Below are 24,198 nucleotides of genomic sequence, written 5' to 3'. Positions count from 1 at the left end.
AAGCGTAGGTAGCGCTGATGATCCGGATGGATCGGGATATGCAGGTATGCCTCTGACAGGTCTAATGCCATGAGGAATTCCCCTGGCTGTACTGCGGCCTTGACGGAGCGTAGAGTTTCCATGCGAAACCTCGGGACCCGTAAGTATCGATTGACCGACTTGAGGTCCAGGACAGGCCGAAAGGTACCCCCTTTCTTGGGTACCATGAAATAGATGGAATAATGGCCAGAATTCACTTCCCAGGCAGGTACTGGGATGATGGCTTTCAAGGACAGGAGCCTTGCCAGGGTAGCTTCCAATGCTGCCTTCTTGTGTATGGGACACGAAGATTCCACAAACTTGTCCGGAGGGAGATGATGAAAGTCCAGATAATATCCCTCCCGGATAACGGCGAGAACACACTGGTCCAATGTAATCTCGACCCATCTGGGGTAGAAGAGGGTCAACCTGCCCCCTATGGCTCCGTCCCCCAGATGAATCGGCGGATTCTCATTGGGAGGCGCGGCCGGGACCCGAGCCCGGACCCGCTCCCCTCTTGCGCTGCTTGGTCCGAAAGGACTGATTCCTGGCCGGAGGACGTGGTGCCTGGTAACGACCCCTGTAAGGAACGAAACGCTGGGAACTCCTGCCCCTGGAGGGCCTTGGAAAGGCGCGCTGGCCCCTTCGGAACCGATCTTCCGGCAATCTGGGCACTGGAGAGGCGCCCCATGCACTGGCCAGTTTATCAAGGTCGCTGCCAAATAGAAACGAGCCCTTGAAGGGCAATCTGGTGAGGCATGTTTTGGAAGGCGCATCAGCCGACCATCTTCGGATCCAGAGCTGCCTCCTGGCGGCTACGGAGGATGAAATCCCTTTAGCTGTTGTCCGGACCAGGTCAGATGCCGCATCCGTAAGGAACGAAAGAGCGGATTCCATGTCTGCCGCTGGAGCGTTGTTTCTAACTTGTGACAAACAGGCACGCGTCACTACCGTGCAGCAGGTGGCGATCCGTAAAGATAAAGCTGCCACCTCAAAGGCCTGACGCAGAATGGCGTCCAGTCGCCGATCATGCGGCTCCCTGAGGGCCGTCCCCCCTTCAACTGGAATGGTAGTGCGCTTGACCACAGCGCTAATCAAGGCGTCCACCTGAGGGCACGCCAGCAGATCCTGGATAGCCGGTGCCAATGGGTACATGCCCGTCAGAGCCCGACCCCCTTTGAAGGCAGCCGCTGGAGCCGCCCATTCTAAATCGATCAGTTGTCGCGCCGCCTGTAAAAATGGAAAATGGCGGGCCGTAGGACGAAGACCTTCCAGCAGGGGGTTCTGCGCAGAAGGTACCGAAGCGCTGGGACCTGTAATATCCAATTCTGCCAGACACTGAGACACCAGGTCGGAGAGATCCTCCTTAGGGAAGAACCGCCTCATGGTTCGATATGGCTCAGTCCCTGGAGGGAGGTCCCCCTCGTCCGGGAGTTCGGACTCGTCCTGTGAGACCTCCTGGTCTGACTGATCCGGGCTATCCATCGGTGGGAAGTCCCGCTCAGGATAAGGTTGTGAAGGTCCAGGAACCGGATCCGCAGGAGCTGCTACTGCAGCAGCCGCCGCAGGCGCAGCCACCGCAGGAACTACAGGAACAGCAGGAACCGGAGGGCCCGGATGGGCAGCCGTTTGCATCTGTACAAAAGCATGAATTCCCTTAAAGAGATCCACCCAGGAAATGGAAGCAGCCTCTAATCGCCGGGGTACAAGCTCCCCCGGGATGCCCGATTGGTCGAGACTGCCCCCTAACTCCGGGGTAGCCCCTGGGGAACTGTCCACAAATCGTGGTTGAGACAGGTCCTGGCCCGAGGGTCGCACGGCCCCCTCACATTGGGCACACAGAGAATCTGGCTCATCCCTGCGCGTGGCCCTAAGGTGGCATGCTGAGCAGAGGCCAAGGGCTGCAATGCCTGAAGCAGGCGGCGCCGTCGCTGAAGACTCTGCAGCTTTCTGATCCATGGAACAATAGGCGCTCAATAATATGCGGTAGCAATAGGCGCTTAATACAACAGGTGCTCAAGAACAATATGCGGCAGCAATAGGCGCTTAATACAACAGGCGCTCAATAACAATATGCGGCAGCAATAGGCGCTTAATACAACAGGCGCTCAATAACAATATGCGGCAGCAATAGGCGCTTAATACAACAGGCGCTCAATAATAAGCAGCAGAAATAGGCGCTTAATACAACAGGCGCTCAACAGGAATGTGTGACAGCAATAAGCGCTTAATGTGCCCTCATTAGGCTTTCAGCAATAAGCGACCAGCAATATGCTCTCAATAGACATTCAATAAGCGGTCAGCAATATGCTCTCAATAGACATTCAATAAGCTTTCAGTAATAAGCGGGCAGCAATATGCTCTCAATAGGCATTCAATAAGCTTTCAGTAATAAGCGGCCAGCAATATGCTCTCAATAGGCATTCAATAAGCTTTCAGTAATAAGCGGTCAGCAATATGCTCTCAATAGGCATTCAATAAGCATTCAGTAATAAGCGGTCAGCAATATGCTCTCAATAGACATTCAATAAGCTTTCAGTAATAAGCGGGCAGCAATATGCTCTCAATAGGCATTCAATAAGCTTTCAGTAATAAGCGGCCAGCAATATGCTCTCAATAGGCATTCAATACGCTTTCAGTAATAAGCGGTCAGCAATATGCTCTCAATAGGCATTCAATAAGCATTCAGTAATAAGCAGCCAGCAATATGCGCTTAATAGGCATTCAATAAGCTTCCAGTAAGAAGCGGTCAGCAATATGCCGAAACAAAGCCAAGGAGGAAGAAAGCCGCGCCTATTACGGGCGCGGAGTACCTGAGCAAGGCCCAACAGGGCGTCCTCCACGGCGTGCCACGCCGCCGATCCTCTGCGCTTCGGAGACCCGTAGGAAGAGACGTACTCCTTACCAGCTTCGGCGCTTCCCGGCTGGAACACAGGCGGTCTCCGGCTGCGGGGGAAGGGATCACCTCGCCACCGCAATATGAGGAAATGCTCCCGCTACCTCGTCCACGCCGGGACCGAGGGCCTCGTATACCTCACGCGGACTGCGTCCGGGGACTGCGTCACTGCCGCACTTCGGCAGGACCGAGGACTTTCCCACCGGGGGAGCACGGTAAGCACCCCAGGAGCTCGCTGTGGGAGGAACCCGTGGGTATCTACCACAGGAGCGCGGGGCTCTAAGTCGAATAGACAGGAAAACGAATCTAGAATGATAAGAAAAGAGAAAAATTAAAGTAGTCTTGGAAAGCACGCTCAACTAGCGTGCAGGCACTCCAAACTGCTTTGGAGTCGGAAATTACTGAATAGCTGCGCTTCCTGTGGGGATATATACGCCCCCGTGCTGACGTCAGATCCGTCTCAAACTGCTAGCACGCGGATACTGTCCCATTTGTTCTGAGTCCATCTGGCTACACGCCAGGAAATGCACCCATTACTACACAGGAAATCTGGGATGGTATTGGGTTCAGTCAGTCTCAAAGTACCAGGTCCAGATGGTCTAAATGCTGATTTTTATAAAACTTTGAAAGCAGAAGTGGGGGACCCTTTAAAGGACCTATTTTTTAGGAGCTGCCCAAAGAAACCACTACAGCATATATCACTGTTCTTCCAAAAAGTGGCAAAGATTTACTTAGTCCAGCCTCATATAGGCCAATCTCTTTGTTAAATTATGATGTCAAACTGTATGCTCGAATATTGGCCACAAGGATTAGTGGAGTATTGCCGCACCTAATCTCTAATAGTCAGGTTGGATTTGTGAAAGGCAGGAAGGCTAGCCTACATCTTCTTAGTTTGTGGATGGCGATGACGCACTGCAGGTCCCATAACATCCCGGCATTAGCTGTCAGAGTCGATGCTTTTTCTGCATTTGACCGTGTGGCTTGGGATTATCTGTTCTTAGTGTTGCAGAAATATGGATTTCAAGGGAGTGTTACATAACATTTCATTACTTTATCGGCAGCCACAGTCCATTATCGTAGCCAATGGATTAATGTCAGCTCCATTTGAGCTCTGTAGGGAGTCAGGCAGGGGTGCCCCTTATCTCCATTACTCTACATTCTCTCATTGGATCCTCTATTACAAGCAATACACGCCGAATCTGGAATAGAATGTTTAAGGGTAGGTAAAACACATTTCAAAATTGTGGCGATCGTTGACGACGTGTTGGTTTTTGTGGTGAACCCAATTATTTCATTAAGCAAGGTATTAGAATTACAAGCAATTTGGTTTGAAAATTAATCGGAGGCTACAGATGTCACAGGTCAGGTCCATGGCAAGCTGGCCGGGGAATTTCCCTTGAGATGGGTTACCTCAGAAATGAAATACTTGGGCATTTGCATACTGGTAGATATTGGACATTTATATGATGTTAATGTTAACCCCCTACTCACCAAGACAAAACAGAAATTGAAGGAATGGGCAAATTTACCATTGTCGTTATCTGGGCAGATACAACTATTCAAAATGATTGAACTGCCAAAATGGCTATATGTTATGCATATGCTACCCGTCTGGATCCATAAACCACAGATTACAGAGCTACACACCGCACTTCGGGGATTTCTTTGACGTAATAAGAAAACAAGAATTGCACTGGTGACATTGATGCGACCCTTATCGGAAGGAGGTTTGACATGTCCCAATATTCATTTATATAATGTAGCCAATCTCATGTGCCATCTCAGGGATTAGATAGGAGTCACTGATGTCTTAATACCAAGGGACTTGTTATGGAAAGCAAATGTTGCTTACCTGATGTAACAGGTGTTCACAGGACAGCAGGATGTTAGTCCTCACAAATGGGTGAGTACCGAGCTGAGGATGTCCCGACTTGCACCAAATGTACCCAACGGTGTGCAGCAGGCACAATAAGTGAGGAGAAATTTGGGAAAGGGCATCCGCACCCAACCGGGTAGGTGGAAGGGTGTTGGTACATCAGGTTGGAAAAAGGTTTCGCAAGACAGACTGGCCGAAGATGGAGTCCTGTCTTCCAGCCTTGTCCAAACAATAATGGGCTGCAAAGGTATGGAGAGAACTCCAGGTTGCAGCTTTGCAGATGTCAGGAAGCGGCACCGATCGAAGGTGTGCCACTGACGTCGCCATGGCCCTCACAGAGTGTGCTTTAACACGGTCTTGAAAAGGAATGCCAGCTTGCTCATAGCAAAAAGAAATGCAGTCCGCCAACCAGGAAGAAAGAGCCTGCTTACCCACAGGTTGTCCCAACTTATTAGGATGGAAAGAGACGAATAATTGAGTGCTCTTCCTATGGGAAACTGTACGGTCTAGGTAAAAAGCTAGAGCTCGTTTACAGTCTAGGGTATGCAGGGTCTGCTCTCCAGAGTTGGAGTGGGGCCTGGGAAAAAAGATAGGTAGTATGATGGATTGATTGATATGAAACTCAGAAACTACCTTAGGTAAAAATTTAGGGTGAGTGCGGAGTACCGCGCGGTCCTGCAGGAGCTTAGTGTAAGGCGGATAGGTAACTAGGGCCTGTAATTCACTAACCCTGCGAGCTGAAGTAATAGCCAAAAGGAATAACACTTTCCAAGTGAGATATTTAAAGTCACAGGAGTGCAGAGGTTCGAAAGGAGGTTTCATAAGACGACCAAGAACCAGGTTAAGGTCCCAGGATGGGGCCGGAGGATGCAAGGGCGGCTTTAGATGGAGCAAGCCCTTAAGAAAGCGTGTTACTAGGGGTTGTACTGAAATAGGATTACCCCCAATACCCTTATGGAAGGCGGCTACCGCACTGACATGCATTCTGATAGAAGAGGTTTTAAGACCTGATTCAGAGAGATGCCATAAATAGTCCAAGAATTTGGAGATTGGACAGGAAAGGGGATCAAGGGACTGAGAAGTGCACCATGATGTGTACCTTTTCCATTTGTATGAGTAAGACTTTCTTGTGGAAGGCTTTCGTGAAGCTATCAGGACCCGAGAAACGGAATCTGAAAGGTTGAAAGGCTGAAGGACTAACATTTCAACATCCATGCCGTCAGGGACAAGACTTGGAGGTTGGGATGGAGGAGGCATCCGTCGTTTTGAGTGAGCAGATGCGGGTCCTTTCCCAGAGGAATGTGCCTGCGGATGGAGAGATCCTGGAGTATTGGAAACCATACTTGGCGTGGCCAGTAAGGTGCTATCAGGATCATGGTTCCTCCGTCCTGACGTAGCTTCACGAGAGTCTTTGACACAAGAGGGAGTGGAGGGAATGCATAGAGCAGACCGGTTGTCCACTTGAGGGAGAATGCATCCCTCGGCCGAGAGTGCTGGCTCCGAATGAGAGAGCAGTAATCGTCCACTTTGTGGTTCTGAGGGGACGCAAAGAGGTCTATGCGGGGAGAACCCCACTTGTGAAACAGAGAGGTCGCTACCAGAGGATCGAGTGACCACTCGTGTGGTTGGAAGACACGGCTCAGCTGGTCTGCCAATACATTGTCTACTCCCGGCAGGTAAGTGGCCCTGAGGTACATGGAGTGGGAGAGGGCTTCCGCCCAGATCTGCGCAGCTTCCTGACACAGAAGGAAGGAGCCTGTGCCTCCCTGCTTGTTTATGTACCACATGGCCACTTGGTTGTCCGTCTGGATTAAGATTATCTGATGAAAGAGATGATCTTTGAAAGTGCGGAGCACATAGCGGATTGCTCGAAGTTCCAGGAAATTGATCTGGTGTTCGGCTTCCTCTTTGGACCATAACCCTTGGGTTTGAAAGTCGTCCACATGGGCTCCCCAACCGATGTGAGAAGCGTCGGTGGTTAGGATTACTTGCGGATCCGGTGGAAGAAAGGGTAAGCCCTGAAGGAGGTTGACCTGAGTCGTCCACCAGGTTAAGGATAGGCGCAGCGCTTGTGTGACTGTGACTATGGAGGACAGAGGCTGAAAAGCTTGAATCCATTGGTGTCGTAGAGTCCATTGTGTTACTCTCATGGCTAGTCGGGTCATGGGAGTGACTTGAACCGAGGATGCCATGTGCCCTAGGAGAATGAGGAACTGGCGAGCCGTGGCAGTGTTCTGAGACTGGAGCTGGCGAGCCAGGGACATTAGGGTGTGGACCCTCTGAAGAGGAAGGTAAGCCTTTGCCTGTAAGGTGTCCAAGTCTGCCCCAATGAAGGATAAGGTTTGAGACGGGACTAAGCAAGATTTCTCGTAATTGACGAGAAACCCTAAGGAAAGGAGTGTTTGAATTGTCAGTTTTAGGGAGGATTGAGCTATGTGTTGGGTGGAGGCCCTGATTAGCCAATCGTCCAGGTATGGGTAGACGTGGACACCTTCCTTCCTTAGGAATGCTGCTACCACTACGAGACATTTGGTAAAGACTCGTGGGGCAGAAGCTAGACCGAAAGGGAGGACACGGTATTGATAATGGTCGTGGCCTACTAGAAACCGCAGATATTTGCGATGGGATTGTGTGATCGCAATGTGGGTATAAGCGTCCTTGAGGTCGAGAGAGCACAGCCAATCCCCTCTTTGTAGCAGAGGGAGCAGCGCGCCTAGGGTTACCATTTTGAACTTCTCTTTTTGAAGGTATTTGTTGAGGGCTCGAAGGTCCAAAATGGGACGTAGTCCCCCCGATTTCTTTGGTATTAGGAAGTATCTGGAATAGAATCCCTTGCCTCGTTGAGAGGGAGGAACGGGTTCTATAGCATTTGATTGCAGAAGAAGGGATACTTCCTGTTGTAATTGAGCCAAATGGGTGGATAGACTCCACGCCTGAAGAGGCGGGGAGTCTGCCGGAAGAGTTATGAAGTTGAGGTGGTAACCCTGTGCGATAATTGTTAGCACCCACTGATCTGAGGTGATCTGCAACCAAGGTTGTAGAAAATGGTACAGTCGACCTCCTACAGGGATGTCCGGAAGAGGGGTTTGGCATGTGTTCCCTACAGGGGAGTCAAAGGCCAGCCGCAGGCCCAGGAGGAGGGGCTACAGTAGGCCTTTGTTTCCTAGGCTGACGCGGCTGAGGCCTAGTAGAGGATCGAGCTGGACGAGGCCTGGCCGATGGAGGGTAATAACGGCGTGGTCGAAAGAATGACTTCTTAGAGTCTTTCTTTTGCGGTTGCTTGGAGGTCAGCTCAGGTGGGACAGATGAGAGTTGTTTCAACGTCTCATGGTGGTCTTTTAACTCCGCCACAATCTGCTGAATTTGCTCTCCAAACAAATTATCGCCTAAGCAGGGTAAATCAGCAAGACGATCCTGAACCTCTGGGCGAAGGTTGGATGATTTTAACCAAGCCCAACGTCTGGCTGAGATGGCTGTGGCTGAAACTTTTGTGGAAGCATCGAATATGTTGTAGGCAGTCCTAATTTCGTGCTTCCCTGCCTCAAATCCCTTGTGAAGAAGGGCTTGAAGCTGCGGTTGGTATTGGTCTGGCAACGTGTCAGCATAGTCTTGCATCTGCTTAAGGATGGCTCTGTTGTACTGAGTCATGTAAAGTTGATATGAAGCTATGCGTGAAATCAACATAGCTCCATGATAGACTTTTCGTCCAACACTATCTAGGAACTTGTTGTCCCTGGTAGGTGGGGTAGAAGAGTGTGGCTTAAGACGCTTGGCCTTCTTCTGCGCGGACTCAACCACAACAGAGCGATGATCCAGTTGAGGTTTTTGGAAACCTGGTGCTGACTGGACAAGGTAGGTGGAGTCAGCTTTTTTGTTAACTGGTGACACTGATAAAGGAGATTCCCAGTTTTTCTTGAGCAGATCCAAAAACACCTGGTGTATAGGGATGGAAGCGATGATTTTTGGAGCATCCAGAAATTGAAGGAGTTCCATCATCTGGTGTCTGTCATCAGCTTCAGATTGTAGTTGAAAAGGTACAACTTCTGACATCTCTTTCACAAAATTAATGAAAGATAGATCCTCAGGAGGAGATCTTTTTCTACTCTCTGTAGGAGATGGTGGCGAAGGCAAATCTGTGTCAGAAGATGTATCATCATCATCACCCCAGGTATCGTAGGGATCAAGTGGGGCTTGTAGCCCTGATGGACCTGGCTGAGGCTCTGAAGGCATCGATGGAAACCGAGGTGGAATCGGTGCCGTAGGTGGAACCAGAAATGGCATCGATGGCTTCGGTGCTGCCGATGGAATCGGTGCCTGGCGTGGAATGGATGGAACCGAAGGATATATCGGTGGAGATATACCAGAAGGCACCGATGGAACCACCCCGGAAGGGGGAATCCGGAACGGTGTTTCTCCTGCCGATGAAAATCCAGTCTGAGACGGTGGTGTTGTCGATGGTACTGGAATCACCGATGGAAGGGCCGTCATGAGCGCCTCCATGCGGCTCAGTAGCGGTGCTAGCGCTTGTATCAACGGCTCGGTGGTCGGTTCCCTCCTCGGTGGCGAAGCCGGTGCCGGTGGCGGCACTGGAACCGGTGCCGGAGACGGTGCCGATGGAGGTTGCAATTTCTTCATCGCTTTCTCGATGGCCTCCTGGACCAGCCGGTCCAGTTCTGCCCGGAGACCAGGGGTAACCATACCCGGCTCGACGGGAGAGGGAGGCTGAGGCAGGGCCAGAGGGACCACCGTAACCGGTGGGATCACGGCCCCCGCACCCCGGGAGGGTGAGGGTTTCCTCGATGCCGGCGAACGAGACGTGGAGGGTGTCCGGTCTGTTCGCGGCTTCTTTGTCGGTGGCTCGGCTTGAGCAGAGGTCGATGGCTGTGGATCCTCGACAGGCCGAGACTTGTGCCGTCGATGGCGGTGCTTTTCCTTCCGATCCCCTCGCCCATCCGGGGAAGGGACGGGAGTCGACGGCCGAGAAGCGATCGATGGCGGACGGTCACCGGAGGGTTGACGATGATGGTACAACTTCGACGGTGCCGGTTCCGATGACGTCGATGCTATCGATGGCGTTGGGGTGGGTGCATGGAAGAGGAGCCCCATCTTCTCCATCCTGGCTTTGCGACCCTTGGGTGTCATTAAGGCACATTTGGTGCAAGTCAGGACATCATGCTCACTACCCAAACACATTACACAAACCCTGTGGGGGTCTGTGATGGACATAGTCCGGGTACAATCCAGACAACGGCGGAACCCCGTTGCCATGGCCTGAAGCCAAAATTTAGGCTGGGGATCGGTAAGTGCCAACAGGCCTCAAGGGCCAAATTCGACGGTAGTCGATGGAAAAAGGCAAAAAACTTACCGGGTTCCGTAAGATGACTAAAAATTTGTTGAAGGGAGACCCCTGAGGGGCAAATTTTCTTAGGAAATTAACTTCCAAATTCCTGTCAGGAACGTGGTTAGAGAGCTCCTTTCACCGCGTGGCAACTGCTGCGCGGAAAAAAGAAGACTGAAGGGAGACCCCTGCTGGCTGCAGGGTCAGTGCCTTGCTGGGCATGCCCAGTAGGGGCCAGTCAAAGTTCTGTTTAAACTTTGACAGAAGTTTTCCGTGGTGGGCTCCATCCTCGATGTCACCCATTTGTGAGGACAACCATCCTGCTTGTCCTGTGAGAACTAGTGTAAACCCCTTGACATAGGAAATCTTTTGGTGGCACAGAGGTCAACATTACCCCCGCACATCTGTGAGTTTTCCTATATTGTGGCTTGCCGCAAAGCGTGGAATTGATTATGTTCGCAGCTGCACATATTGTGGAGGACACTGACCTTTGCAACAATTGAAGGGCTTCCAACTTTTTCCCCTGGTTGGGAACACTGTGGGCCTCACTCACATACAACACCTATTCGACTCTACTGGGCGTCAACTAGATTCCTTCACCGAGTTGCAAGCCAAAAATGGGATATCGCGTAGTAGTTTCTTTGTATACCTTCAAGTACGCCATTTCCTTCGGACATGGGCAGGGCATACCCCCACAACCAAGATCAACTGAAAATGCTCTTCGCATCATCACCGCAACGTTGCTACCCCTGGAAGCCTCGGATCGCCTCACGCAACTGGCAGACACTTGAAATCAGGACTTGATTTGTCAAATCTCCTCACTACAATTAGCAGGCTGCTTTAAAGCCATAGCAGGCTGTACGGAACACGTGCAAATTAAGAGAAACCCAATATAAAACTTTTACACAGAATATACATTGCTCAAATCTAGGCCTATAAATGGCGGTCATCCACATCAGCGTCCTGTTTAGTGGAGCAGATACTGCAACACTGAGCCATAATTTCTGGCACAGCAAAGTTATCTGGCAGTTTTGGACAAAAGTATTGGGATATCTAGGACGCCTTCTCGCACGGGACCTACCCACGGACCCGAAGCTATGTCTATTGCATCTTATCCAGGAAAGAGTACCGGGGGGGGGGGGGGGGGGGGGGTCCATCTACAGGCACAGCGCCTTTTCTTGTGCAAAGCCCTTCTGCTGGCTAAACAATCCATTTTAACTCAGTGGATGGCCAAAGATTCCCAGTCGCTTATACAATGGAGATTGAAACTTCATAAATTGGTAATCTAAGAGCAGTTATCGGCTAAGTCTTTGCTTTCCGCCAAGAAGTATGACCTGTTTCTGGACATCTGGAACCCGCACTTAATGTCTCAACACCCAGGCAAGAAGCAAAATTCTTGACAACATAGGGATACAGGACTCTTAGCGCCATATGGAATAGAAAGCCAGAAAATATTTAGTATATGCTCAGAGAAGGATACTTCTCAATATGGACTATGTTATGTGCTGACTCCCTACAATACTAACCCTTGTACCTAGCATAGGTACAGCAGGAAATAACTCTACACCTTTCGTTGACAACCAAGTGCCCCAGCAGTATTCACCTCTTTACTCTCTATATGCCTTTTCTGGAATAGCTGCATGAAACAATTCCTCACCATGAAGAGACTCATTGTTATGGATCATAACAGACAGTGCATGAGGGGGGGAGGGGGGGGAAGCTGCTTATTTGAACTTCATATATATATACTCAATATATAATGTGTAACCTCCTGAAGGGTGCGTATACAGTATCAGAATCTTGTGTTGGCCTTATGTTACATGTATTATGAAAAATTCATAAATAAATAGTTTTAAAAGAATCTGATGCAGTCAGTCACGTGGCATTTAAGCTTTCACTAAAGGGAAAGAAAGCTTTTTTGAGCACAGCAGTCTAGAATGCTAACAAAATATGAAAAGCAGTGCTGCTTACCTGTAACAGGTGTTCTCAGATGGTCAGCAGGATGTCAGTCCTCACACATAGGTCACATCTGATGGACATGGCAAGGAACTCTGATTTCAAAGATTCTTTCAACATGCTCTACTGAGCATGTGCAGCTGTAGTCACCTCCCTGCCTCCAAGGCGGAACCCCCACAGTCCACAATAAAGCTAAGACACTGATAAACCAAGTCCCAGGGGAGGTGGGAGGAAATCCTGAGGACTGACATCCTGCTGTCCTATGGATAACACCTTTTACAGTAAGTAACACTGCTTTCTCTGAAGACAAGCCTGTAGCTTGGGATATCACCCAAGTCCTCACACATGGGTCACATCCCAAGCTAGAAGGCTGCCCAAAAACAAGAAAATGGGTGAAAAACCTCATAGTGAGCAAAGCACCACCAGTATAGTTGCAAAAGAAACCACTCTTTCCCTCTCTCCTCTGTTAAGCATGATGGTTATTTAAAATTTTTTAAATTAATTTTTGGAGGCAGCTGAATCCATAAACAGGCTCTAAGAGAGAAAGGAGTTGGGGTCTACACCTTAGACATATAGGACAGATGGAGTAACAAAATCCCCATTGCACGGCTATAACCCCCCTTCTACTTTTACTACCTTGTAAATATTTTCCTGTTCAGTTATCTCCCCACTTTTTCTTCTCCAGATCCCAATCATCATTACCCTGTTTTATTGTAACTGTTGCACTTTCCTAACCACTCTCTTGCTACTGTGGTTCGAGTTCTCTATACTTTAGATACATTGTTAAATGTAAACCGGTTTGATGTGATTCCTGTCATGAAAATCGGTATAACAAAATAATAAATAAAGGCAAGGATGTGATACGAGTGTGTGGTAAGAAGCCCACTTTGCCAAACAGTCAGATCTCCCATATAGCGAGCCCCAAATATGCCCCATTAAGCCTAGGTCACAAATTACTAACCAAGGGAAAAAGAGCTCTTTGAGCAAGATCGTAGTTTTGTTCGGTGTTGGAAAGACAGGCAAATAGAATCTGAGGCTAGAAAGCCCTTCAGAAAGAAAACTGTGGATCACTAGCATCTGAAGAGTAATAACAGATTGCTAACGCATAGCTACGGCCACTGCTTGGCCATGAGGAATGGGCATTAAACCCAAGAATTGTCGAGGTACCCCATCTGCCAGAGGGCCTCAAAAAGAGACCCGACCTCCCAGGTCTGATGGAGTGAGACAAGAGCGCTGAGGCATGAACGAGCCACCCTCCAGTGGGAACACCATGCCAAAACCTTGAGCACAGCAGTGAGCTTACACTAGAGCTCACCAATCTACGCATTCCTATGATGGACATATCCTCCCACCCAGCAGGATAAGCCCAAACAAAATGGAAACGCGCTGACCAACCAACCAACCACAAATATGCAAAGGCATTCTATCCAGGATTCTGTCCAAAAACAGGGAAAGGATTGTGTACCCTTCCCTGGAAGGCACACATTTACACCACTCCCTCTCACCACTGTTCCTCCCTGGACATTCTGACTGGAAGTGTGAAGCAGTGAATAAATATAAGGCGGCAGACCCTGGGGGTGCAGGGGACAAAAACAGCCTATAAGCAGTATTGATCACAACAGTACCCTAACAGTATCAACCCCCTGTTGAAAATCCAATCAGGGAAGCTTCAAACGAATCTGACGCAGCCCACAGGTCCAATCTCCTCTTAGTAGACAAAACGGCAACATAAAGAGATAATCAAAACTCAGTATGAACCCTATATTTTTTTATATTTATAAAGTTTCAGTCAATAATACAAAGAGAAAAATACCTTTGCACAGAATCATGAGAATTTTGAAAACATCCAAGTAAATTTAAATAGCAGAGATATATTATTAAAGAAGTCTTCCTTCCATTATACCATTCAACAAGTTGAAGGTAGGAGAAAAAGAAAAAAAGTAAAGAATAATTAAACAAAAAGGAAAATGAATTAACACAAGCATTTACCTAGACCAACTTTACAAAATGACAGACAAATCAACTCAAAGCTCTAGGAAAGTTGGAGCATTTTCCCAGTCCTTCCATCTAAGAAAAACCTGAGTTGCTCTGGAAGAAAGAAAATTAAGTAGTCAGCATTTAGCTTCACTATACTTTTACAAGCATATCTGAGAAGGAAGGATGCGCCTAAAGCCTGAACTTTAGTGCATCCAAGGAATCCCTTTTCTTTCTTTCCTGCGTAGCTCTAGCCAGATCTCAATTGATCCGAACTAGATGTCCCAGAAAATTCTCACTCTGTGTTGAAAATATATTTTTATAACACATCTTAAGTGCTGATCATATATGAAAAAAATGAGTAATGTAAGTCTCAGATAACTCAAAAACAGAGGATTCCAAAAATGCTGTAAAATTCCCAGAGCTCAAAGGAATTTGAGACACACCTGGCTGAGCAGATCTGGACTTAAAGGGAAGAAAACAAACCCTGCTGAAAGTGGAAGTTTGCTCAGGTGAAATCTGCAAAATGTCTATAAGATCTCCGTTTGGGGGACTGTCAGTTAACTTATGACTTGAAGTAAACCTCAAGTTTAAATGACAAAGCTGATTTTCCACAATTTCCATTCTTCTAGTTAGGAAAACACAAATGATAGCTGAATTAACTTCTTTAACACTTCTTGCACTTCCTTTTCAACGGTTTGGATTTTCTCCAAATGTTCCTGAAATATTCGCCAATGATCCCTAAGCAACAGGTCCAATCTCTGGGAGACAGCATGTAAGCTTTGATAATGATTCATAAAGGACTGTGATAAGTTGGTTACTAGGTCCCATACAGCATGGAGGGTTATCACCTCTGGCTTAAAAATAGGAAAAATAAATGAAGGTAGAACAAGTCCTGGACTGCTGAGGGTACAGTCTGGACATCCACCATAAAACTAAGTCGGGCCTCCACACCCTCAGCACCATGCAGGCCTCCAGGGGAAACAGCTCCCACCTTGATATTGCTGCCGATGGCCCCCCATGCAGGCACAGGTAGTTAAGTCATCACTGCACACCTGGAGCCCAGCGGCAGTTTCAGGATTAGTGTTGGGTGGTGGTCGGTGGGCTAAGAGAATTCCCCGGGCAAACACAGGATTCCTTTCCCATCTTTGCCAATGGGGCTTCTATAGCAGACGCGAGCTCCGTGATAGAGCGCTGGTCGGGGAGAGGTCACAGCAGGAAAAACTCACTCTCCCTTTCCTCTTAGGAGGCATGTCGATATGAAGAAACCAAGGTTAATAGTGAGCTAAAAAACCAGTGTTGGAGCTGTGTCTAAGGCTTGTGCTGCTATCTTAACTCCTCCCTCCCCAAACAAGAATGAACCCTAAGATTCTATTCAAGATTGAGAACATCCTGAGTCTGGAAGCAGGAATGCTGCAAACACACACACCTGTGGAAGACAGGACTTTTCCTACGACCTGACCAGCAGAACGGACTGCTAACCCGCCTGGCCTAGGGCTTCAAGACCTACTGCTAAAAATAACATTTTTCAACAGAAGAAACTTGTGTATATGAGGTGATAAAAAAAACCATCTGTATGGACAAGAGCTGCCTCGTCAGCCAACAAACGCCCACATTGTCAGTTACACCTGAAAGAGGAGATGGCAATTTGGGTGCAGGGCCTCTTGTGTGAGATTCCCCATCCCATGACATACAGCCATGGACAGGGTATGGTGTGCCAGGGACCTCTGCATAATTTAGGCACCCGGATGGTATAAGTCTCACCATTTGGGATACAGAGGGGAATGGAACCATCCCTCAATAGTTAGACCACAACCCAAAAGCACGACTAACTGGCAAGCGCAGTCACAAAATGAAAAAACCTGAGTTTTGTCTTCCATGTATCAGAAAAGGCCCTCCCCTTATGCAGGAGAAATCCTTATCTGCTACTGAAGAGTGGATTTCTACAGGAGGGAAACCAACACCAATACTGCAGGAAACAGGGATTCAGGACATCTCATGGCATGCAGGGAGCTATTACGGCAGAGCGGTATCACAAACTGGTGGAGCAAGCATTCCCCTCCAACAGACTCCCGGATCCAGCAGGATACAGAGAACGGCAGAGGAAGAAAGCAGCTACTCTGAGGCAATGCCATCAAGAGAAGAGAGTGAGGAGAAAACCAAAGCTCTGAGAGGGTATTTACTAAGGAGGTCTTACTCCTGATATCTCGAGGGAGTATGAAGATCTCGACAGCATATATATGACCAGCAATATTCCCTTTAAGGATCAGGTTGCTGTGTGCAAAAATATTTGCCCATGAGCAAATCTTTTTGGTTTCATTGCCCAGTGAGCACTACTTTCTTTGATGCAAAAAGCCTTAGAGGGAACATTAGAGCAGCATGCACACAAACTCTTGCCTATTCACTCTCATACTCTTTCACATGCATCATACTCAGTCTCTCAAACATACACACATGCACACTGTTAGAAAGCTCTACAGAAAAGCTACATGCATGCAGAAATATTGCACCTTACACATGCAGAACACACAGACTCTTACCTAATAAGGGAATACAAATTAGAAACAAAAAATGCAGACAAAAATAAAATAGAAAGTCTGAGAAACCAAAACACTGAACAGTGGAATACTGAAGAAAGAATACAAATATGTAATGCACATTCCCAAAGTTAACTTTTGTTGTCTGATCTTATTTTTCTAATTGGTTGGTCCCAGGCTCTCCCCCCCCCCCCACACACACACACTCATTCCTTTCCTTATTTATGAGCTTTTCTTTACCGACATTCGTGAAACACATCATGCCAGTTTACAATGAACTGAAAGGAGGAAAATTACAACAAACAAGGGGAGGGGATGAAGGTGGAAGTAAAGGAAGGAGATGGAAATCAATAATAAACTGGGTACAAAGGAACTGCGTACCAGATAGAAGTGAATGCAATAGGAACTATATACATCTTATAAATCACTATATACATCTATAGACATCTTGGTCTTTTCCCAATTCCTTTTCAAGGTCTCTTTCTCCCCCCCCCCCCCCTTCTCCCTCCATCCACACCCAAACACTAATAGTGTGACACAGGCTCTCACTCAGTCACCCACTCAAACCCCACCTCCAGAAACACAGCCTCTCAACCATCCACAAATATACACCCAGGCTCCCCCTGCCCCCCCCCCCCCCAAACACACAACCGGCAGTCACACACACACAGCCTGGTTCTCACCCCCACAAGCAAATAACCCCCCCCCCCCCCCCACACACACACACACAGGGCCTGGGTCTAGTCTTTAGCCACCAGCGGGTCCTCTTCCTCTCTTCAGTCACCAGTGGGATGCAGACTGCTGGCAGCTACTGCATCCTCTCTTCAATCTCGGCGGGACAAGCTCTATGGCAGCCTGCTGAGTTGTGGAGTGGGCGAAAACAGGTGTTGCAATTATCCAAGTGTCATCTTCTACTGCCATGGGACCAATCTCACTGCTCTTACCGCTGCCCGGGACAGGGGTGTAGGGAAGTGTGATTAACGTGATCGGACTGGGCAGGGGTTTGGTTTATCCCTGCATGGAAGAAGAGCAGGGGGTGGGTGGGCAGTAAGAGCTGTGCGTGGCTGTGGGAAAAAAACCCCAAAAAAACCCCAGAAAACTTGTGTATGGCCACGCACGCAGCTTACTCTCAGTTAATCTGTGTTCAAGTTAGTTAAGAAATACTGTAAAGATGCCATTGTAATGGAACTCTATTTGTTCATTATAAACCAATGTGATATACTAGTTAGAATGTCAGTATATAAAAACAAGTAAATAAATGAGGGAACAGTGGACAGGACGTCTGTTCCAATACCTGGAATCTACACAGTGGTGCTATCAGGGTCCAGTCAGCAAAGCCCTGATCCCAGAACCCCCTGCTCTGAGTGGGGGAGCAGAACAGTCACAATCCCCCCCCCCTTCACTACAGTATTCTACTGGCGACAGAGCAAGTCATTGTGCATTTTACTGCTGTACATATTACTTAGGCAACACACACACACACACACACACAACCTGTGTCAGGAAGATAAAGTTTCTCGAATATAAATCTGGAAGAAAAAAAAGCACCAAGTAGGGGGAGGAAGAGGGAAGAAAGAAAAGCCCCGGTAGTGGCCTACCCCACCGTTGCTATTCCCCCTGCCACAACCACGGGGTCAAGGACACTGAGCAGTTGTCACAATCCTCCTCTCCCCTAAGGACAGTCATACATTGAAGTACCGGCATCTTTTTCTTTAAAAAAATTTTTTTTAAAGTGTATATATAAATATATATATATATATATATATATAATTCACTTTTTTACCCATCGCCTGAAGAACAGGCTGCACTGAAAAAAATGTCCACTTCAACTTAACAGGGAAAAAACGTAAATCCATTTTAAGCTGCTTGCCTCCCACATATTCCTACCTTATTTGTTTTTTCTATTGCGTGTACATGTTTTCTGGCCAAGAAACCCAGTGCGGTGCCAGAGAGCACTCCCAGCGGACAGATTAACACAGAGAAACTGCCAAACACAGCAATCTAATATTTCACACTTGCTATCCTAGCTTTTTTGTGGCCAGCTAAATCCTTGCACGTTCTAAGGTATCAGAGGTGGTCTGGTGTCTGCGAGCTCCTACTGGAGCTCATCTGAAGCACAGCCTATGGAACTACCAGGTCCCACAACTAGTTAGTTAACTATCCTGATGGATAAGAGGCATTAAACTGAATGCTTGTCCATTCACCAGCACAGGGAAAAGAATAGCCGCCATGATCAATCGCCAGTGAAAATGTTTCAAAAAAAAAAAAAAAACACACACAGGAGAGATCACCAAGTACAGCAAAGAGAAAACACAAGGTCAGCAAATTGTTTTTACAGTTGGATTTGCTTCAATGCAAAGATTTCCAGCAGTGATTAGAGACTGTCACTTGAGCCTTCATTATTAAAAACAAAAAACACACAACCCAAAACAAGATATTACTGACTGCCATGCTTATCTCAGGGGCAAAGAAAATTTAAGAGTCCCTTACAACAGTGCAGAAGCATGTATGTATGTGTGAGGGAGGGTTGAGAGGTGTTCGCGGAGTACGTAATGCAGTTTATCAATGGTCATCATTTCTGGTCATTATCTTGGCAGCCAAAAGAGATTTAGCTGGAGTTGGAAAAATTAGAAGTGACTGCTAGTTACATTAAAAAAAAAAAATAGTGTCCGATATACCCACTGGCACACACTCCATGGACACCAGTTCTCCAAATCAGCATGGACATCAATACAATGGAAGAAAATTCTTTAGCTTTCTAAAAATGTAATAAAAGTTAAAAATGACAAAATTCAATGAAAATAAAATGCAAAAGATCTTGATCAAATCAGATGACACTATTGAATAGCTTGCAAGTTTGTTTTGTTTTTTTTGTCAATGGCGGTATCAGATGCAGCAGTCCATCTCTGATAAAAGCAGCATGTTACTGCTCACAGCAGGCTGGCAGGGCTGCATTTTACAGCCCTAAGGGGGTGTGGTATTCCCAAGAGATAAGAATTAAATAAATAAATAAGAGGTGGGAAGATCAAATAACCCATGGTCTTCAACACATCCCTCCTCCACCCCTTCCTGGAGCCTGCCCTCCCCCCCCTCTTCACTAGTCCATAGCAGCAATGGAAAGAAGATCAGCATGGGGAACCTGTGACCCATTGCATACACAGACCTGTGGCAGTCCCATCCCCTCTTCCCGCCAGGTTTCCTGATACTAAGAAAACCCATACAAGAGGCAGGGCCTGCAGGGGCACGCTGGCTCACGATCAAAGGCAACATCTGGATCCCTGCCTGCAGTTTTGCACTCTGTGCCCAGCATATTAAAATATCTGGCATCACAGACAATTGCATACATCACTATGTGAAAATTTGGGCCTTTGGCCAAGTACTTACAGCACAGCTGAATGAACAGAGCTCTTTTGTTTGCATATCAAAATTAATGCAACCAGAACAGCCAAGAATCTGTGTGATATGGTCAATGGACCAGGTTAAGAGAATGGTGCATTGAACCTCATCACACAACTGTGACGTTATACACAGCCTTGTCTGCTCAAAACAGCAGCAGTAACATTTCAAAATATTGGCCAAGAATTATTCTTTAGTCATCTGCCTTACTCTCTTCTCAGAATAGCAGTATTACAATAATCTGACAAAATGTGTGCCACTCATACTGTCTACCCCACATTTTTTCTTTCAAATTTTTTATTTTTGGAATCACACAAAGTAAAAGACAAGAACAAAAAACAAACACAAAAAACAGAAAGATAATGCAAAAAATATGTAATATTAGAATCAACCCCATAGCAGAAATATGGAGAGTCTTCTGCATCACATTATCACCTCTTCCAAGACCAACATGGCCCCCACACTTTATCATAAAGGTTCAGTTTGTCTCACAAAGCAAAAGTAAATCTTTCCATCACAGCTATATCTAGCACAGTCTTCCAACATTCTATGCTTGCTTGGCTCTCCAGTAAGAAGCAATTGAAAGCCAGGTAGCATGAAGCAGATGGAACGATAATTTTTTCTTTCCAGCAGGAAGGTCAAGGGAACCCAACGGTCCAGTAAACATAATTGCCCAGATAAGAAAAAAACAGCACCAAAAACTGACAGCAATCCAGAACTCTTGTACCAAAAGGACAGTCCCACCATATATGAACATATGATGAGATCAAACCACACCACCTCCAACACAAAGGGCTTGCAGAACATGAAGGAAATCTGTACATTTTATGCAAAAAGACAAAACATCAAATCTTTAATCATCATAAACTGATATCTTGGAGAGTTAACACTATCGGCCAAGGCAAGCTTCCAAGTTTCAGAGTCACAAATAAGAATGCACAAAAAGCCATACAAAAAAAAATGAGAAATGGTTTACCAGCCCTGTCATATCTCGTAAAGTACCCCACTCAACTCTTCCTTGAAACAAGTCTCTTTGGACCTGAAGAAAGAGATAATGCATATAAGATGGAATACCAAATTCAGAAAGGAGGTAAAATAAAATAAAAAATTTCCATATTTATCCAAGAACAAGCAAACAAAAAAAGACCCACAGACCCCAGGCTACCCACTCCCCCATGTCAGGCAAGAAAGTAGCTACAGAGAGAGACAAGGGTTATTAGACAGGGGAGAAAACAGGGACTAGCCCTCAACATCCAGCCCTAACAATTTGTGCACATCATGCCAGATCTTAAACAGTAGGGGAAATTATAGGATAGACCTGTAAATCCTAGCTAGAACCAGGGAATTAATCAAATAAGTATAACAAAAGACGACAGTGCGTGTCCTTCAATCTGCCACCTTCTAAGGCCTTCCAGGAGCTCAATAAAGCGTCCTTACTGCATCAACCCTGGCCCCAAAGCAACCAAATATCAAATTTGAACATTCAGTCCCCAACAATCTAAGGACTGTTCTAAAATACAAAGTTTAATACGAAGCTTTTTCTTACTCCAAAGAAAAGTAGTAAGTACCCCATTAATAGCTAAAGAAACATGCTCAGGAAGCATACAGGAAAGATGCTGAAATAGGTAAAGCAGCCTAGGTATGCTGATCATTTTTACAGGTAGGCCAAATCAAGGACAATGGAAGAGGGGCCCATTTCCCCAAATCAGATTTTTAAGAATGCCCAAATAATTGACCTTGAAAAAGGTCCATAATATGTCAGATGAACATCAGTATAGAAAAACAAACAAACAAACAAATAAATAAAATAATACCTAAATATGCAAACGGAAGTCTTAGCTAAGGAGGAAAAAGGACTAAGACATACCGAAAGCCCATACCATTTCCCAATGGGTAAAACCACAGATTTGGAATAAATCAAATAACCTGAGAGGTAGTTATATTGTCGGAGAGAAAGTAACAAAGGGGCAGTTTTATTAATCTGGGTAAGAAACGAAAGCACATTATCTGCATAAAGAGCAATCTTTGCATGTACCTTCCCAAAATGAAGCCCCTGTATCAGAGGATCCTCTCAACCCTTCTGAGCAAACTGTTCCATTGTTAGATCAAAGGGCGGGGGTGGGGGGTGTACAGAGGCTATTGCAAACGTATCCGACACCCAACCACTGACCCCGATCCACACTGAAGACTGATAATACAATATCTGCAAAACCCATCCAGCGGAGTACCACAAACATAAAAAGGACCACAAAATACAGTTGAATGCTTTATCTGCATCCAAAAAGAGGAAAAGATCAGATATTGTGCACTTCCTTGCCAAATGAATAATGCCAAATGTTATGATGGCTCTACCGAATGACGGTATATAAAACAACAAATAATGTTAAAGAGCCATCTAGTGCTATTGATTGATGAACAGCCTTTAAATAAAGGCATTCTGGTCTGAATAGGCAAAACTGAAGTATTTTAGAAAAGGCATTAAAACAGCATTGATAAAGGATATAGGCAGATATGCACTCCAAAAGGATCCTTCCTTCCCTTTTTTTAAGTCATTGTAATCAAGGCATCAAGTAAATGACTAGCAGTAAGGAGAGAGGTACCCAAATAAAAAAAAAAAAATCCACCTGAAATTGCTTATAAAAATCCAGTGGGAACCCATCTGGTCCAGGATTCTTTTTCACAGCCAAGGATTTAAAGGTTTGCATAATCTCCAACTCAGTAATTGGCACAGACAAGAACTATTACATATCAGGAGGCAGACATGGAAGCATAACAAATTTAAAAAGCACTACACGCCCCCCCTGGATCTGCGCATAAGGATTTTGTGCAATTCTGGTCGCCGCATCTCAAAAAGATATATAGTTGCACTGGAGAAAGTACAGAGAAAGACAACCAAAATAATGAAGGGCATGGAATGGCTGCCCTATGAGGAAAGGCTAAAGAGGTTAGGGCTGTTCACAGCTTGAAGAAGAGACTGCTGAGAAGGGATATGACTGAGGTCTATAAAATCATGAAAGGACTCAAACAATTTACATTTACAAACAAAAAGACTAGGGGGCACTCCATGAAGTTAGCAAACAAGAAAATTATTTTTCGTGCAACGCATAATTAAGCTCTGGAATTCATTGCCAGAGAATGTGGTTACGTCAATTAGTTTAGCTGGGTAAAAAAGTTTGAATAAGTTTCTAGAGGGGAAGGCCATAAACTGCTATAAAATCAATAAGAAATAGTAGTTTGGGAGCTAATGTTTGGATACTTGTCAGGTACTTGTGACTTGGATTGGCCACTGTTGGAAACAGGATGCTGGGCTTGATGGAACCCTTGGCTTGACCCAGTATGGCATTTTCTTGACTCAAAATGAGGATTAAAAATATCCAAGATTTGCAGTGGGCGATATAGAAGAAGGGCACCAGTACTGTCCCTAATCACAGGAATGACAGATCCCTTCCTGTGATTTAAGCAACGTAGCCATTAAGGATCCTGGCTTGCTCCCACCCTCATAAAATTTGAGACTGGAATAAAGGACATATTTTTCACTCTTTCTTTCTCTACGAATCTCATCCCATACCAATGTCAAGTCCTTATATACTTTCCTTGACCCTCCCTGTTTACGTTTCACCTCCAGTTCTTTTAAACTAAGCACAAGCTCCTGTTGCTTCAATCGTTGTTTGTTAAGATATTTTTATGAATTATGTCCCTGTAGGACTATCTTTAAGGTCTCCCACCTAAACAAGGGATTTATTTTATTTAAAATATTACCCCCATTCCATAATTCAAGGCAAGGTACACGCTGTATATACCTAAGCGAAATCATAAAACAATAAAATGCATCAAAAATTAAAAAAAAAAAAAACAAAAAACAGGAAAAGGACAAGATTGGACAACTAGGAATAAAATTCAATCCCTGTATTCCTACATGTTCACTTACATCTCACGACAAAGGCTTACTTGAAATTCCAACGATGAAAAACTACCACCTAAAACAAGAGCCTTATCAATAGCAGGCCCAATCTTTCTGGAACTCCTTGCCAGAAAGACTGCGTATCTGACACCAAGAAACGTAAACAAAATCTGAAATCCTGGCTTTTCAACTATGCCTTCTCGCTAACTCTGTAACGTAAAGCTCACCCTTAATTCCAGGATATGTTCATTGAATGTCTTCTTGTTTAATTATCTTCCTGTTTTTATGCCTTCCTTCCAACTCTTT

General features: G+C 46.1%; 1 protein-coding gene across 1 annotated transcript in view; it reads right to left on the bottom strand.

Annotated features, from left to right (window-relative positions):
- TPST2 (tyrosylprotein sulfotransferase 2) overlaps positions 1-24,198 on the bottom strand; it is a 201,340-nt gene that overhangs the window by 119,942 nt on the left and 57,200 nt on the right. The gene's annotated exons all lie outside the window — the stretch shown is intronic.

Source organism: Rhinatrema bivittatum, chromosome 11 (genome assembly GCF_901001135.1).
Source record: "Rhinatrema bivittatum chromosome 11, aRhiBiv1.1, whole genome shotgun sequence".
NCBI lineage: Eukaryota > Metazoa > Chordata > Amphibia > Gymnophiona > Rhinatrematidae > Rhinatrema > Rhinatrema bivittatum.
The sequence above is the reverse complement of the archived record's forward strand: the minus strand, read 5'-3'. Positions and strand labels throughout refer to the sequence as shown.